The 18018-nt window shown below is 35.6% G+C and overlaps 1 long non-coding RNA gene across 1 annotated transcript; it reads left to right on the top strand.

Annotated features, from left to right (window-relative positions):
- The first annotated feature begins 3890 nt into the window (after positions 1 to 3890).
- LOC129925723 (uncharacterized) lies at positions 3891 to 4374 on the top strand. The gene is made up of 2 exons (XR_008777457.1): positions 3891 to 4059; positions 4157 to 4374. It is a non-coding gene; the product is annotated as an uncharacterized LOC129925723 (long non-coding RNA).
- The last annotated feature ends 13644 nt before the right edge of the window (positions 4375 to 18018 follow it).

Below are 18018 nucleotides of genomic sequence, written 5' to 3'. Positions count from 1 at the left end.
CTAAAAAAAATTAGCTAAGGCCATTGTTTAACTAGAGAAAAAAAGTTTAGTTAAAATCGTAGTTTAATTAATTTTTTTAAGTACTAACTAAAAAGTTTAATTAAAATTTTGTAAAACTTTTCAACATGTGGTCAGGGTTGAAACGCACTCCCTGTTTTCTGGTCATGTGATATCAATAACTTTGATTATCAAAAGAAATGATGCAGTTAACAACTATTTAGACAGTCTGCACTTGAAGAGGGTAAAGTAAGATCCTGGTAGAAGTTATTGGAGTAAATATTTGCTCTTGAAAGTAGCAGTATTATAAAATGTTAAACATTTTTTTGCCAAAAGCTTCTATGCAGTATTATGAATAAGGTTGTTCCGAATTTCTTTGTGAGCCAAGTGGAGGTGTTTAATTTCTTTTTCTAGTGGGAATGTGATTAGTGAGTTAGGTCAATATTTAGTGGTTGTAATCAATTTATTTGCGGCAAACAATATTTTTTTAACTGCAGAAACATCAAATACACCCTTTTATAGTCTTAAGACTAATTATTGAGATCTATTAAGTCTTAATCAACAGCTAGGCCTATATAGATCTAAAAGCATTAGGGTAACCAACTCTATAAAAAAAATTAATCCACACCCTCTCTGACCAAAAGTAAATAGACTGATCCAGCTGATTTTAACAACCTGGTCAGCTAGAAATACACATGACCACATGTAGGCCTAGTGTACTGTACATGTGTAGTCGGTAATACTGTAAGACTAGTCTACATTAAGCGTTATGCAATAGTGTTTGCTTAATGTGGAGAGGTCAGACAAGAAAATAACACACTGGCGTGGCTAGTCATGCATGTTCGTAGATATATCTTTACACTAAAATAGTTATACACTCTCCCTGCCCAGAAAGTAAATAGACGGTGTGTCCGACTGATTTTAACAGCCTGGCCATATAGATATACACATGTAGGTCTATATAGTGTACTGAGTGTTCAGTCCATAATGACAAGATCACCCAGTTTTTTTCCCTTGCGCGTTTAACGGTTATGCAATAGTGTTAGTTGTAATTTTAGTGGTCAGACAAGAAAATAGCACATCGGCATGGTTAGTCAAGCATGTATTTTACACTATAAAATAGTTATACAGGTAAAATGTTTAAAAAACTCCAACGATTTCGTTTCTATTTCTTTGGATACTAGATCTAAATTTGAAATTCTAAATATATGTTATTTAATGAGATTTTAAACTTTACCAGTATAAGTATGATTTTCCGTTATATAATAAGTTAATATAATTAAAAAAAAATAGTACCATTATTTTCTTAAGGTTTTAATTCAAGGCAAAAATTCAAGCACACATATTTATTTAGACATTTTATTTTATTGTGCATTAACGTTTATGTAAGAAACATATTCCTTAATACTGATTTTATTATAGATAAATATTATTAGAATGTTAAAAGAATAAGATCGAACCGTATGCATACAGTCGGATGATTATATCTATATAGGTGTAGTTCAACCCCGCCCCGCCCCCCCCCCAAAAAAAATTGTTATAGTTTAATTAACTTTCTTTAGTTTAGTTTAACTATCTTTTGAAATTCATGATAAACTAATAGTTTAAATACTTTATTTTAGTTGAAAACTAGTTTTAGTTTAACTTTTAAAAGTTAGTTTAGTTCCCATCACTATGTAACAGTGCTTTGACATCGGACTCACAAGCTACATATTGCTATAAATTGTAGAGCTTAGACATTGTTTTGTGCTTTAAGTCGTATAGCTTAGAAATTATCTTTATGATTTCGATTTCCCCGTGTTATATCTATCAGACAGTAATATAGCTATTCTTTCCAATAAATGTCAACGCTTGAAATGGACATACTATATGAACAGTTTGTTCGAATGATGCTCTGTTGAATGCACAGGAGCCCTTTTGTTCAATTATAGTTTTTTTTACAACTTTTTTTTTGCAACGTTTACATAGTAAGTCAACAAAATCTTATTTATACAAACATCTTGCTTGGTGCTGCAGAGATCATCACTTCATTCCGCATACAGAGAGAGAAAGAGATGTCTAGCTCTTTAACTCAAGTGAACGTTTTGAAATATATATATATACGTGCTAATTTTTACATTAATGTTTTTTGATTTAGATTTACGTCCATTCTACAAAACAAAGTCTATATTCTCGTTCACAAACTTGAAAAAGAAACACAGCACTCCTACTTAGGTTTTCTAGCCTGCTCTTGTCATTCCGTTGCTCATTTTATTCATTACAAAATATTCTTTCCTCTTTTTCAAAATTTCCTCCTAATTTCTTGCAAACTCTTCATGAGTTTCAAAATGACCCTGGACGGATAGTTCGTAAATGGATATCCCTAGAAATGTGAAAGTTTGTGTATATCTTACAGAAAATCTGCCACACTCTGATTTTACCGTTCTAATTGTTCAAAATATTGTTATAAACCGAGTGGTGTGAGTGTAGTCAGCCGACGAAAATCGCCCCAGGCCAGCGCTAGACGAGCGGTCAACCGTGACGAGTTACGACGGTCAGCCGAGTCGTGTGTCAACAGGACGGTTCGGGAAGGATCGACGTCGTGAACAGAGCTCAGGAGCGTCACGAGGGTTGTAGTCATCTGACCACCCAGAATGGTCCAGCGACGTTCTGCCCGGTTCTAGAAGGCCATTGGGGACCCTATATAAAGAGCGGAGGTGTCGCAGTCAAGACGGTTTACGACAGGTTCACGAGAGAAGGTTCACGACAGGGGCTCAGAACACGGTCAACTACAACACCGTTCAACGGTGTGGTTCTGTACGGAGCATTACGACGGTTCAGTGCGGAGTACTGTCAAGTTCAGTTGAGACGACTGGCGTCTTGATCTTGGTCTGCGATCGAGTCCGACACCACGAGCCTAGTGTGTGAAGTCAGTCCTGAACTGTTGAACCCAGTGCAAGCCCGGAACGAGACAGAGAGGCCAGTGCAAGAGTTGATACGGCGGTACGGTGTTATCGGAGGGATATGTGTACAGTGTACGTGTTGCCAATTGTACAGTATTGGCTGTTATTTATTCAACTACTAAAGTGTTACGTTACTTTGGAGCCCTGAGTTGTCAAGTTCTTTAAGTTGGTGGTGTATGGTGCAGTTTGCAGAGAGCCTGGATAGTGAGATTCGTAACAATATAATCATCTGAAAATGAAATTTGGCTAACGTCTTTTTTTATATTTTGAATACTTTAAACACGCTTGCTGTGGATATTCCCGCACTGAAGTTGATATGCAGAGCTCAGTGAAAGACTCCTTGCAATATTGAAGCATAAAACAAAATGAATAGAATGAGAACTTCTAAATTGCTAATATCTTCATAAAGAAGGAATTGATTCCAAAAAACGTTCTTAATTTTACTTATATATGGACGATATGGTATACATGTTTTATTTTGTACATTGTTCTGGAGTATCATGTTTAACAGTAATATATTCATACACTTGACTATTTTCTTATCGTTAAAATGTACAAAAATGTTCAATCCACATTATAATAAAATATATTTGATTGTTTAATTTGTTGACCTTTTTAAAAGTGTTTGTAGTGTCTCGTATTTGTTAGGCACAAAATTCCATCTTGTATATCGGTCAAAGTTAAGACGTTGATCCTAGACATAAGTATATAAATAAACCTATAATAGATTTCAGAAAGAATAAACAAATGATACACGAACTGCATATAAAAATACGACAAGTGTGTTGTACTTAATAACAACAATACCATGTTACATTCAAAGCTTTATTTCACTGAATGACAAACAACTACACACATAGTAGAGTTCACAACACGGACTACGAAATACGGTCAGTACACAGGTTAACAAATGTAAACAAACACTAAGAGGCGACAATCCAAATAAGCAAATTCAAGACATTTGTCGGTGCGTAGATTATGGCATTCTAGCACCAATTTGTATTAAGTGCACTATTTTTGAACGCACTTTCTTTTTGTTGCCTTGCTTGTAAGTTGATGGAGTGTTTTTGTTCTGCTGGTGTAACGTTTGTTGAGATTCTTCTGTGTTCCCCTGTTTAGGGTGAGTATCTAAGGCATAACTGCGTTTCGCAGTTGTTTTGATGCCATAGTGATAGTATACTAGACCTTTTTAGTTTATCTTTACTTTGTCTTTACAGGGAGTTAGTTTGGGATTGGAAGTCTACGCTGGTTACTAAAGACAGCAGTGTGTTGTGTTGTGGTTTCGAACATTAATGTGTACGTTGTGGGATAGCAAGGTGTAGAATTATTATTTAATTAATAAATTCACAGTATTAAAATGTTCCAAATTCAATGTCATTACTCCATTAGTTTGTCATCATACTTATATTTATATCATTAAATATTTACATTGTTACCAGTGAGTCATTTATTTATTGTAAGCACAAAGGTGCCTGGTTGAATGTCAGGGGCCCGGGCAAACGAGCTAAGGCTTTAATATAGCCCTGACAACATTCACCCCACGTTTAAATTTTATACATATAACACAACATCAAGTAGTCAAAGCAAATACAAAGATTAATAAAACATAAGCATCTAAACACATCTGCAATACTGGTTAATAGCAAACTGTTTATCAAACACATTAGTCTGTTATACAGCAACTGTTTATCAAACACATTAGTCTGTTATATAGCAACTGTTTATCAAACACATTAGTCTGTTAAACCCGGTAGTTGGGTCTTGATTTTCTTTCTCGTAGGTTTTATCGGCAGTTTGGATCGGTGTGACAAGTCAAAAGCTTGCTGTCAGAGTCACTCAAATTTATCACAGCATTAATCATTATTTACTATTATTTATTTATTTTATTTTAATTATTTCTCCGCTCTATCCCCAATGTCTCCACCCGCCCCACCTTTTCCTCTTCAGGCTAGACTTGGTCCACCACCTTGGCGTCCTGTCATTTATCTGCCCTTGATTGGTGAAAGGTAAACACACAATCTCTTTGGTCTTACCCACCGGATGTCCGACAGCCGCAGTTGACACCACCTTGGGTGGAATGCAACCAATCTCTCTTCACTCCCCCCCCCCTCTCCAACGTCTCTTTTTGATCAAAGAGATTACTCGGGTCAACACGCCTCGTGACACTCCAAGGTGCGACTCTGGTCGGATTCACCCACGTGTAAGATAATTCTTAGCCTAGGACATTTCCTGTTTCCGCTCATATCTCCCGGACTATATAAGGGAGAATAAGGCGGAATAGACACTCTCTCATATTTCTCATTCTATCTGAGCAATCGAGTCTGGACTACTTCATTTATTCTTACTCCTAGAGGAATACCTGGTGGTAAGCCGAACTTAATCACAAGTTCCATCTTATTTACTTTTGTGTATACTTCTCATTGGATATTATCATGTGTATTTTATTATTTCATTTACATTTAATTAGTGCATTGTGTATTTCTCACTGTCGTAAGTAGAAAACATAAACATGGCATATTTATGTATTGCATTAATCTATTAATGCTACGTTGCTCAATTGATCGTTGATGCAACCATGTATGTATTTGTGCATCTTATCTTATTTCCTTTTTCTCGGCTGGCCGCCTTGATAATTTTACTAGCGCACTGATACTGCGCTTAGAAAAGAGATATGAATTATCTCCCCTTTAGTCATTCTACTTTGACGAGAGTTGCGCCCCTTGAACGGACACCCTACTTTCAAGCGCACTCTATTGTTCTCGGCCGTCATGGTCGATGACCACCGCCCATCCCCAACCCCACACCTTTTCTCTTTCCACTTGTGTTGTTTTTTTGAGATTATTATTTCCCCTTTTTATGTACATTTTATATTGCTACTATCAGCCTTCTATTTTCCAAATCCCATTGGTCATCATCTCCCCATTGTGCTCAAAAGCAATTTTCCAATCTGACGATTGCACCTCAGTCGAGGGCATCGATAAGATGCATGAGAAGATATGTCCTAACTTGTCTTTATTTATCCGCAGCCTCCCTCAGGTGTCTGCCTATTTGGTGTTCAGTGTCTACTTGACACTACTCAACTATTTGTTTGGATCACCTGCCTATTTATTTGGCATTGTCTGCCTATTTATCGGATCAATTGCCCATTGCCTTTGTACTTGGTGCTATTCAGCACTGCACTCCTGCCTATTTGCTATTGAGTATCATCTACTGCCTACGTGGATCTACTCAACTCTACTACTTGGCGCTATCGGCTCTTCTTGCCTGCCTATTCGACAGCCCACCTGTCGACTTATTAGTTACGACGTCCCTATAGACCCAGATCTGTGCGAGACGTCATAGCTACGCCAAACTCTCCGCAACTCACTGGACGTATCCTGTTAACTACGCTGCCCACGGCAGATCAGCTCTGCCCGCAGTACCCTTGTGCCCACGGTAGCCGGCCACCCGCCCTACTGTGCCCACTACAGATATCAGAACTTTGGATTGAGACTCCACAAGAACTGTATCACCGGCGTCCCTCTACCCACTAGAGCGCCATCTCCAGATTCAGAAACTCAAGCCAGGACACAGCCAGCTGCGACCCAAACAGGACAACCAGCTAAGTTCAGAAGACAAATTGACATACTCTCTATTAAGTGCAAGAGGGATGATTAAACATTAGTTTTGATTAGAGATAGATGCAAACCCTCCCCCTTTTTATTCTTCTATTTAAATATTTATGTAAATAAATATTCTTCATTTTTAACTTTGTATCTCTCTTTCATTGCTTGTCTCGTTGCGTGCCTGCTCCCGATTTATATGCTGACGGGTTGGTGTGTGATAATTTCAAAAATAATCATCCCCTAGACATTAAACGCGCCAAACACACGTCACTTTCCCCAACCTGTCACAATCGGCAGCATTAGTACTATCAGTAACAGTACTAACAACATTACTTGGTGACTCGATGGTCGGGGCTTCAACCGGGTCCACTTCCCCCGATAGGTTAACAGGAGGGTTCAGAGAAGAGTTCTCCGCGTTGTTTTCTGTTTCGCTTTGAAGTGAGGGTGTCGCATTGCTGAACGAACCGTCTCTTAGCACAAGGGTCTCACATTCTCTGTTAAACAGTCTTTTTCTTTGGGCTCCAACAATCTTAAAGAAACTGTTTCTTCTCGGCCCGTAGATGTTTTGATAAGATCGTATTGAGGGTTGTTGTTCACCAGCTCTACCTCCTCTGTTAAAGGGTCATACTTAAAGGATCTATTATTTCTCTTTAACCACACGGGGCCAGGAGATGTTAACCACGTTGGTAGGGATGTTCCAGAAGTACTTCTGCGATAGAATCCAAAGAGTCTCTCGTGTGGAGTTTTATTCGTCTCCGTACACAGAAGTGACCGAATTGAGTGCAACGCGTCTTGCAATACTAGTTCCCACTGAGGCGTACTGGGAGTTATAGCTTTCCAAAGGGTACTGTTCAGTTTCTCTATTAGACCATTTCCTCTAGAATTGTAAGCCGTGGTCCTGCTCGTAGCAACTCCTCTTTCGTCAAGGTACTTCTGTACTTCAGCAGACATAAAAGAAGTACCTCTGTCGGTATGGACGTAGGAAGGTAGCCCGAATAAGGCGAACAACTCATTTAGGCATTTAACAACAGTAGCAGATGACATATCTGGGCATGCAAAGGCAAAAGGAAACCTAGAGAATTCGTTGATCATGGTAAGCAGATATTTATAGCATGAGTTGGAAGGGAGAGGTCTCTTAAACTCCATGCTTATTCTTTCGAATGGCTGAGTGGCATTGATTAATTGTCCTATTGGTGGCCTGAAGAATCGAGGTTTAAGTTCAGCACATGGCTGGCACTGGTCGATCACTGTTCTGACGTCATCGGTGGAAAAAGGTAGATTTTTTGATCTCACAAAATGTAGCATTCTTGTTACACCTAGGTGACACAAACTATTGTGGAGTAATTGTGGAGTAATTTTAGGTCGTTACGTGACATTGCGGATAAGTAGTGATTTCTGCTGAAAGTGTCAGCAGCAGTGTTCTGTGTACCTGGTCTGTAAACGACGTCGTAGTGAAAGCAGGATAGCTCTAACCTCCACCTTTGGATCTTCTCATTCTTGATCTTGCCTTTATTTTGTCTACAATACATAAAGGACACGGATCGCTGGTCTGTGACAAGGGTAAAGGGTCTTCCAATAAGAAAGTGTTTCCACTGATGAGTGCCTTCTTTCGCTTTGCGATAGTGTCCGGGAAAAGAAAGCCACAGGCCGGCCATCTTGATTAAGTGTAGCTGCTATAGATATGTCAGACGCATCTGTCTCCACTGTTAGCGGGCGAGTGTAATCAATGGTGTACACGGCGGATTCCTCGAGCTCGTCCTTTAGGTTCTGGAATGCTTGTTTGACTTCCTCAGGGACAGGAAATCGTTTATTTCTAGCTAAGAGGCTGATTTTGTCTGAGAAGTTAGCAATCCATAGAGAATAATAAGCCAGCAGGCCAACTATTCGTTTCTGTTCTCGCAGGTTCGACGGAGCATTTAATTCCCGCAAGGCTGTGAATCTTTCAGGGTCAGGCTTGAGCTGACCTTTAGATATTTTGTATCCCAGCAGTCTGACACTATGTGTTCCAATCTCACTTTTAGCTTCGTTGAAGGTAATACCATACTTCTGAGCTACTTTGAAGAATCTCTGCAGGTTTCTATCATGAGATTCGGTATCGTGTCCACAGATGGTCACATTGTCCACATAAGCGAATGTATTTTCTAGTTGCTCATCTTCGATTATTTTATCTATGGTTTGCTGGAAACAAGCCACTCCATTTGTAACTCCAAATGGAATTCTTCGAAACTGGTAAAGTCTACCCCCAGCCTCGAAAGCTGTATATGGCCTTTCTTCTTCTTTAATCGGGATCTGATGATAAGCATTTTTGAGGTCCACAGTGCTGAAGACAGAAAACTGTGATATCTTCTCTGCTAATTCATCCATTCTTGGCATGGGATAGGCGTCAAGCAGCGTAAATCTGTTGATCGTCTGACTATAGTCAATAACCATCCGTCTTTTGTGCCTCTCATTGGCTGTTATTAGAACCTGTGCCCGCCAAGGGGACTTTGAGGGTTATATTACTTCTTCTTTGAGTAGTCTCTGAATCTCAGCATTAATAAACTTAGAGTCCTGTAGTGAGTGTCTGCGTGACTTAGTTGCCACTGGGGTGCAGTTTGGAGATAACTTACCAAAAGACTAGGCGCCTCTACTTTAGCTGGTCTAAGGGTAATTACGCACAGAGGTGGTCTCTTTCCACTTAAAGGAATCTGTAGATTTCGTGCTTATGAAATCCAAGCCTAGAATAACATCTGAACACAATCCATCTAAAAGTGACAGTTTAAAATTTTCATATGTTTCATCTTTGAGTTGAATGGTAGCAAAGATATGGCCTTCAGCAGCTCGAGACAGGTGAGTAGAAGCCATAAATATTCTGTCCACGGAGGTTTTTATCGGCCATTTGTAACTCCTGGCAACTCGAGCTGATACGTAGCTCTCACAGCTTCCAGTGTCTATCAAGGCTTTAAGTGGCACCCCATTGAGAAGAATCAAGGAGGTTGATTTGCCTAGTCCTAAAGAGTGGAACGTAGCGAGGGCAAATGCTGTAGATTTTCTTGATTAGGGTTAGGGTTTGAAAATATCCCTTCTTGCCACACTGATTACATGTGGCTTCACGTGCGGGGCACTCATTACGAGGATGTCTTCCTCTGCCGCAGAAGTAACACTTGATAGATATAGCGCTTACCTCTTGTTTTGTTTGAGTCGAATTAATCGAGGCTCGTAAATCAGGCAACTGGGGAGAGAGGAGCTTTTTATGAACGCAGAGATTTAGGTTGACGACATTCGACGGTTTTCTATGTTTTTATTAAACGTATACGACATTCGCTACCAGTGTCGACTAACTTCTATTGTTGGCCTTTCACCTGTGTTATTAGATTTCGTTATTTGAGTGTTACCTCCGCTTGACTGTGACTGACTTAGCTGTATAATACACATCGCGGATGGCCTGATAAATTTTTTTTTTACTTTAAAAAATTATAACGGTCGAACTAGAGTTTACCCCCATGTGGCCAACAAGCTAGCAATTCTCTTCTCATCGATATATTTCAACTTAAATTTCTAGGAAAATCGTTTGAGTCGTTCAGGTTCCGTGATCCAGGTTCCATGAAGTTCTGCCTTGAATAGAGGTATTAATAATTATAATAATTTTATTTATAAAGCGCTGTGAACAAACAAAATGTAGGCTCAAGGCGCTGTAACAACATTACAAAAAAAAACAACAAGAGAGCTAAAATGACAGTTAATCTAAAAAAGTTTTACGATAATATCTATAAAATACGGTTACAACTAAAGCGAAAGCGTGAATCTAATCGCTAAAATAACATTTTTAGTTTAATTTTAGTTCGATATAGGTGAAGAATCTAATAAATATAAATGCCATAGTAGCCTACTCAACACTTTGAACTGTTGTTGACCAACATCCAACGAAATCCCTAATAAAGACTTGAAATTAAAGCTTAGAGGCCTAAAATAGTTGTATACCTATTTTTTAAATGTACTCGTAAGCGAGCGATTCTTGTATGTATTGTGATGTTGCTTGTTCAGGCTGTCTTGAGGTCAACTCTAGATGACTTGATTTCAAACAATTACTCTGCAAGCGTTTGAGTTTTATTGTTCTGGCGTATTCAGTGTAGTTGATCAACAATACAGAATAAACAAGACATCGGTTTTAACAAGTAAAGAGATGTAGCCAACGCTGATGAACAATTAAGGATAACTATGTTTATTCTAAGAAAAGGCCACAGTAAAAGTCTCTGTCACTAAACACGTCGTTACCCTGGAAGATTCTATCGCTAACTGATTTTCCGGTCTCTAACCCAATATATCCCAAACGTCACTAGTCCCGTTCAATATGCGTCTTCTATGGTGCGTCGCTAAATAACTAAACTATAAATAAGGTGTCTAACAGTATGTGCGTTATGATAATTATATGCTGTATCAGTTGTCATTCTTATGTTTACATGTGCTTGTAACTCGTCCGTAAGAATGTGTTCACAAAATGTGTGTTGTGTAGTCATTCAGTGTATTAAGGACAGCTTAAACCCCCTATGGGTAAATATTTTCGATTATTTTTTTATAACTGAATATTACACAGTATTCATTTCTGAACAATTTGGTGTATAAAACATGTCAAAATTAAAAAAATAAGTATTTTAAATATTTTTTTTTGTATACTAGACATTTATATGTCACCTAATCAGTATGCAAATTTTAAAAATTTTATAACTTTTTTATTTTTGGTCCGATTTCAATTATTCTCACTGCACAATACATGAACAATAATCCTTTATGTTCCATGAATAAAAGCTGAAAAAAAATAAAGCAAACGTTTTCATTGGTTTAAAGATAAGTCTTTATGTGGTTTAAACCAATCAGAAAACACTTTACAAATATTGGCATTGGGACCACATGTAGGCTAAACAACTGCTTGGGTATTTTTAGGCTTCCAACCCTTTGCTGAGAAGCTACGTGGCTTTATAAAGATTTAGTACTTTTTTTTTGTTATTTGCTATCAGTTCTCAAACTCAATATGGATAAGAAATGGGATCTACACTTAAATTTTGAAAGGTTTACCAAATATAAGTAAGCTTTGCGGAAATTAGCTCATTCAGCCCCCATAGTCCATAAACAAAGGCATGATTGCTACTAAAACTAGTCCTAGATCTAGACTAGTAGAGTAAGAGTACTTGACTAGATCTAACTAGTTTAGTAGTTACTAGATCTAGCCAGAGTCTATTAGCAATAGTCTATCCTAGATTATAATCTAGATCTACTCTTTGCATTTTAGATTTAGGTCTACTAATAATCCATAATAAAAGCAGACCTAGATCCAACTAAATCTAATAGTACCGTAGTAGTCATAGTATAATAAATGATATGTCACGTACGCTTTGTCTATATTTAGCCCAAGGTCTGCCGGCGAGTTTTCAGCTAGCTCGGGAAATTCTAATTATGCAGCAAACTTCTGTTTTGGAATAAATGTGATTGGTTAGAAATATTAATTATTGTACGATAATCTGTATTTTATTGGTCAATTGATTAACCAAGCGACAAGAAGAGATTAGTCACGTGTCAAATGCCCAAAGGTCTGAAAGATTTTAGATATTACCGCCAGTCTCGTGTTGGAACTCAAAGAAAGATGACATGATCATATTATTGTGTAGATCATTTAAACTAGTTGAAATATAATTTGTGTTTTATTCTATCACAGTAAATCATTTTAATTATTTGTGAATAGCTTTTCCAAGTTCTGAATTAAAGTATTTGTATTAGACGAGGAGAAGTTTCTTCATTGAATTTAATAATAACATACTTAGATCATCTTATCAACTGACGATTTCTAAATTCTCGGCAACCACGATCATTGATTGTGCAATATAGATCAAGATAATCTTCAACGCGACATCTAGCACCATTGATGATCGTGACATTATAATAGTTAGATCTAGAAAGTAGATTTAGACTTCAGGACAATACTGTCACTTAGTCATTTATGGAATTGATGAAAAACTTGAATCTTATTTTTAGACCTCAAACCTAAGAAATTTCAAAAAGTACCAGTACCAGGATTTTGTGTGTGTGTGTGTGTATATAATATATATATATATATATATATAATATATATATATATATATATATATATATATATATATATATATATATATATATATATATATATATATATATAGGCCTATTGTATATATATATATATATATATATATATATATATATATATATATATATATATAGATATAGATATAGATATATATAGATATATATAGATATATATAGATATATATAGATATATAGATAGGTAGATAGACATATGCATGTGTATATATATAGAGAGAGACATAGTGTCACATAGGCATAAGGTGACCTAAAGTCTTCTATAGCATCTATGGGTCTACATCAACCATTATTCTGCACTGTTTTTAAAACATAATGCTTGCAACAATTAGTTGAACTATTGAAAATAAAAGCAAAAGCTGTAAATGAAACTAGACTAGTATTTCAGGCCGTAATTCTTTCGATGAACGCTCGACAAATCCAAAATGTTGATGAGACTTTCCACCATATTATCATCCTAAAATTGCTTTTTTGGTAAAAGAAGTCTTGAAATAGCACTATATAATAGCACTCAGATCTCGAAAACTAGAAGAAATATGAAAAATATTATTTCATTATTAAATGCGGCTTGAAAAGTTTAGATGCAACGGCTACTTTTGGTTTTCTAAAAGCAAACTGTTTAATTTATAAAATTAATTATGCAAGCGATTTTTTCATAAAAATACACCAATTCTAAAACAATTACGTAAATGTAAGGGAGGCAATGTTACAATATACTAACCAAGAAGTACAAATTTTGTGTATATATTTATAAAATATACAGGAAATGTTTACAACAAATATATATAATAGTTAAAGATGTTTTTTCTGGTCAACTAGTTGCTAAAATTAAAAGAAAACATTTCTGTTTGTTTATAAATAATAAAGCACTTTGTATGTAAATATTACGCACATTTTTTAAAATGGACTTTTTATGTAGTGACTTTCGTGCAGTAGCGTAACGTCGCAGTGTGCGGGCATTCTAAACCAATTCCTTAAACTTTAAAAAAAAAAAAAAAGATTTTATTTATTTTTTGTTTAGTGCACCCATCCGAATACAAGAAGATTTTTTTTGTGCGTTTTGTCTGTTGGTCGGTCTGCCCGTCACGAATATATTAACAAATAACAGTAGAGGCTATTGTAAATCTGATTTAACCTTTAATTTTTCATTCAGAAATATTGCAATAGATTTAAGTATCTATTATAGATTGTTCCGGATGTTTTGTGAAAAACAAATCAATGCCAATGAATTTTTGTTTGCTCTTCTAACTTATATTAGATTTTATTTCCATGCTTAAAGTTGCAAGAAACATATTTATATTCTTTGACACTCTACTACGTTTATTTATCAATATCAATTGTTCCGAATTTTAAATTTAAAACAAAAATATGTCAAATAATTTTATTTTTTTCAAAAATATCGACAATAGGTTATTCAGGATTTTAAAATAAGAAAGTAATTTACTAGAAACGATTATTGAAAATCAATTTTTAGACTTATTTTACAGTTAATTTTCTTGCCGAAACATAATCAAAGTTGTTAAATCGGTAAAGAATGTTCCGGATTTTGTTTCGAAAAAGAAATCGACCTATATTACCTTAATTTTCTTACAAATCGTCGCCAAAAATGATCCGAATTCTATATGAAATATCTAATAACGCTAATAAATGTTTGAAATCCCTCTTCTAATAAATAAAACAAATAATTTTCTCATTTACGAAAATTGGTTGTTCCGGATTTTTTTATGAAAAAATAGTTTAACTCTATTTATGTAAAATCGCACTTCTCTCTTACACTACATTTAAATTTCTAGCTACAACGTTAGAAAATCTAATTATCGTTAATATTATGCTCCGATTTTTTAAGGAAAACAACTTCCTAACACCAAAGTATGGTTTTAAAAAATCTCCATAAGGCTATGGTATATCTAATTTTCATAATAGACCATCCCACAAATTTAATTAACGGCATTTGATTAATCTGGAATTCTTATTTACTCTCACTATAAATATATAAACATCCGGAACAATCTATTATAGAAACTTAAAACTAATGCGATGTTTCGGAAGGGAAATTAAATTTTAATCAGATTTTCAATAGCTTTTATTTTTTTCTCGCTATTAACATAACGGACAGACAGACTGACAGACAAAGCAAAAAAAAAAGCGTCTTTAATCCTTATATATATATCGGGTAAACCCATTTTCGCAAACCTAATTTTATTTTCGTAGCGAAAGAGAAAAAACTTGAAAGGATCATTAGCTAAGTTTAACATACATCTAAATCCAATCCACTAGATTAGTAAACACAACATTAGGCCCGCAGGCCGCGGGTAATGTCAGGCTAGTATATATATATATATATATATATATATATATATATATATATATATATATATATACATATATATATATATTGTCTAACTAGCACATCAAATAAAATGCTAAAAGATCTCACTCAGTGCACCAATGTCTATGATCCCTCGAGAAGCTGCTCGTATAGATGACATTTTTTAGTCTAGCTAGGACGTGTGACGTAATGGAATTTTTTTCCTTTGACGTCATATGGAGTTAATTCTTTAAATAAATGCTAAAATAAATCACTTGGTGCACCAATGTCTATGAACCTTCAACAAGCTGCTCGTATAGAAGACATTTTTTAGTCTAACTAGGCCGTGTGACGTAGTGGATTTTTTCCTTTGACGTCATATGGAATACAGTCTTTAAATGCTAAAACAACTCGGTATAGTAATGTTTATTAAACCTCGTAATGTGACTCGCATTTTAAAAAGACATAATAGCTAGATTTTTTACACTAGAGCTAGATTTTTTACACTAGATCTAGATATTTTTTCTTTTTAAAACTAGATTTAGATTTAAGTTCTAATTAAAATCATTATAGAATCTAGATCTAGAATTTTTTGGTCTAGTTTAGATATAGTATCAATAGTAGGCTATTAGTTTGTAACCAGTTTGTCATTAGATTAAGAGCAATGCCTGGTCATGCGGTTAGCGCGCAGGACTGATTATCTCTACGTTCTCGGTTTCATACCCTGCTCGATGCCATCCTTAGTCGACCAGCGAATATGCGGATCCGACAGGGATCTGTCTCCCACGGGGGCCGCCTCTGAGTTTGTGTGGCAACACAAACTCTCTTTGTAATCTTGTTTTGTTCAGAGATAGCGTGATAATTTTTTTAAATCAATATTTTGGCACAAATAATGTTCTATATATAGTTATGAAAGTGAAGCAGAATAAATAGAAAAGGTTGAAAACTTTAAGAGTAATTTTTTTCTATGCTTACCCCCCTATAAAAACTTGAAATAATGGGCCGCAAACATGCTTAGAGCTAATAACTTTTTTTCTATTTAATGAATTCGTTTGATTCTGCTTCACAATCTTTTACTAGTATTGAATAATCAACAGCTGAAGTTTTATTGAACTAGCTTTAGTAGTTTTCAAGAAATCCTGACATGAAAAAATAGCTATTTTTTCATCATTTTAGCAAAATATGGCCCCCAAAAGATTTTTTTCTCAAAAAGATATAAAGAAAAATTATTTATTTTCTTTTTATTTACATGCCTACACAAAAAAGCATTTTTATTATTGTAACATGTATTTTATATTTGTGGGTTTAAGCTGTACTTAAAGCCATACAATGCGGACATGGTTTTCGACTAGGGGTGCACCGGATAGTCGCTCCGGCTCCGGCTTCTGCCAAATATTTGTAAATTTTTTTTACTATTCGGCGATTTTCGGCTCCGGACGAATATCACTATCGGATAATAAACCGGATAGTAAAAAGTACACCTATTTAATATGCATAAGGTGGACCTCGTTTCATTAATGTCTGTTGTAGAATGCATTAATGTTTAAATTAAAACAAAATAATGTGCTTAAAAATAGAGCCTTTATGAATATGCACCAAATATCGTTTATTATAAAGACAAGGCGTGTTAATACAAATAGAAATGAAAATTTACATCATAATGCGCTTTACATTCAGAGCAGCATTTTCAATTTGGTTAGTAACAAAATTCCTTGACTACGTCATGCTGACCAGACGTCTGTCTAGCTGTGCGCGTATATCTCCAGAAGTAGAGATGAACAACTCCCACCCCCTTTTATTATACAGGTTACCAAGTTAAATACGATGGACGTAGGTTTAATGTCAGGGTATTGACACTCTCTAGAGGTCACACCTTTCGAGGGAACTGAGTTTTTTTTACTTGCTAGTAAATCTTTATTAGGGGGCTGGACTACTAGGGTAACCAGGTATATGTCCACAGGTATAGATGAACAACTCCCACCCCCTTTTATTTGTTTAGTCCATCACATTGAGTTCATTGATTGACAGATACGATACGACGTAAGCACTCTCTAGAGGTCACACGGGGGAACTAGGTTTATTTACTTAGTAGTAAATCTTAATTAGGGGGGTGGACTTCAAGCCACCATCTACACGGGTAACTGGACAAAGAGTTTGCTTATTTGGAGAAAAATCTGAATCACGTGGCTGGACTAGAGGCCGCACCTTTTCAAATGTGCCTAGTTATTTGAATATAAATCTCACTTAGTAAGCTGGACGAAAGATCACACACTTAAACGAATGACCTATAGCTACACAGAACACAAACCGCGAGATTTCATAGCCCAGTAAGCCAGTAACTAATTATTTTGTAGAAAAAAATCTTTATTAGCGTAAAAGACACGCCCAGGGCTATCTTTAAATTTTAAATGGAGAGCTAAACACTCCCCTACTTGTTATTTTATTTATTTGGTCCTTGACACCCAATTTATTGAAAGACAGGATGAAAAAAACACAACGTGCTAACAAAGGATATTACACTTTAAATACATATTACAGTTGAATACTTTTTCTAACGTGTTAACTTGAATATTACTCCTGCAGTTAAGTGTCTTGATCTGATTACGATATTCTTAATAATTTGTGACAGTCAAGTAACTTTTTGTTATTACTATTTTTGTTTACTTAAGATGCGTACTTAGCCACTGTGTATCAGACCAGGACGACTTTTACACACCTGACACCCATAGGCTTACTATCGTTCCCTTTTGTAACAGTTACTGAAACCACGAATAAAATCAGTAATAATAAAGGAAGATATTTCTAACATACGTTCTTTGCATTTAATGTTTCTTACATACATTCTTTGCACAATGTAATAAAACAAAGATGTGCATGTTTGCGTGTGTGTATTTTTGCCTTGTATTAAAACCTTGAGAAAGAAGGCTAATTTCATTGTTTAATTCTTTTGACTTAATGAATAACGGAAAACCTTACAGTAAAATTTAAAATCGCATAAAAGAAATTGAGTAATAGTACCGCAATTAGATCTAGCAAACAAAGAAAAAATATGCTGGAG

This window comes from Biomphalaria glabrata, chromosome 4 (assembly GCF_947242115.1).
Source record: "Biomphalaria glabrata chromosome 4, xgBioGlab47.1, whole genome shotgun sequence".
Classification (NCBI taxonomy): Eukaryota; Metazoa; Mollusca; class Gastropoda; family Planorbidae; genus Biomphalaria; species Biomphalaria glabrata.
The sequence above is the reverse complement of the archived record's forward strand: the minus strand, read 5'-3'. Positions and strand labels throughout refer to the sequence as shown.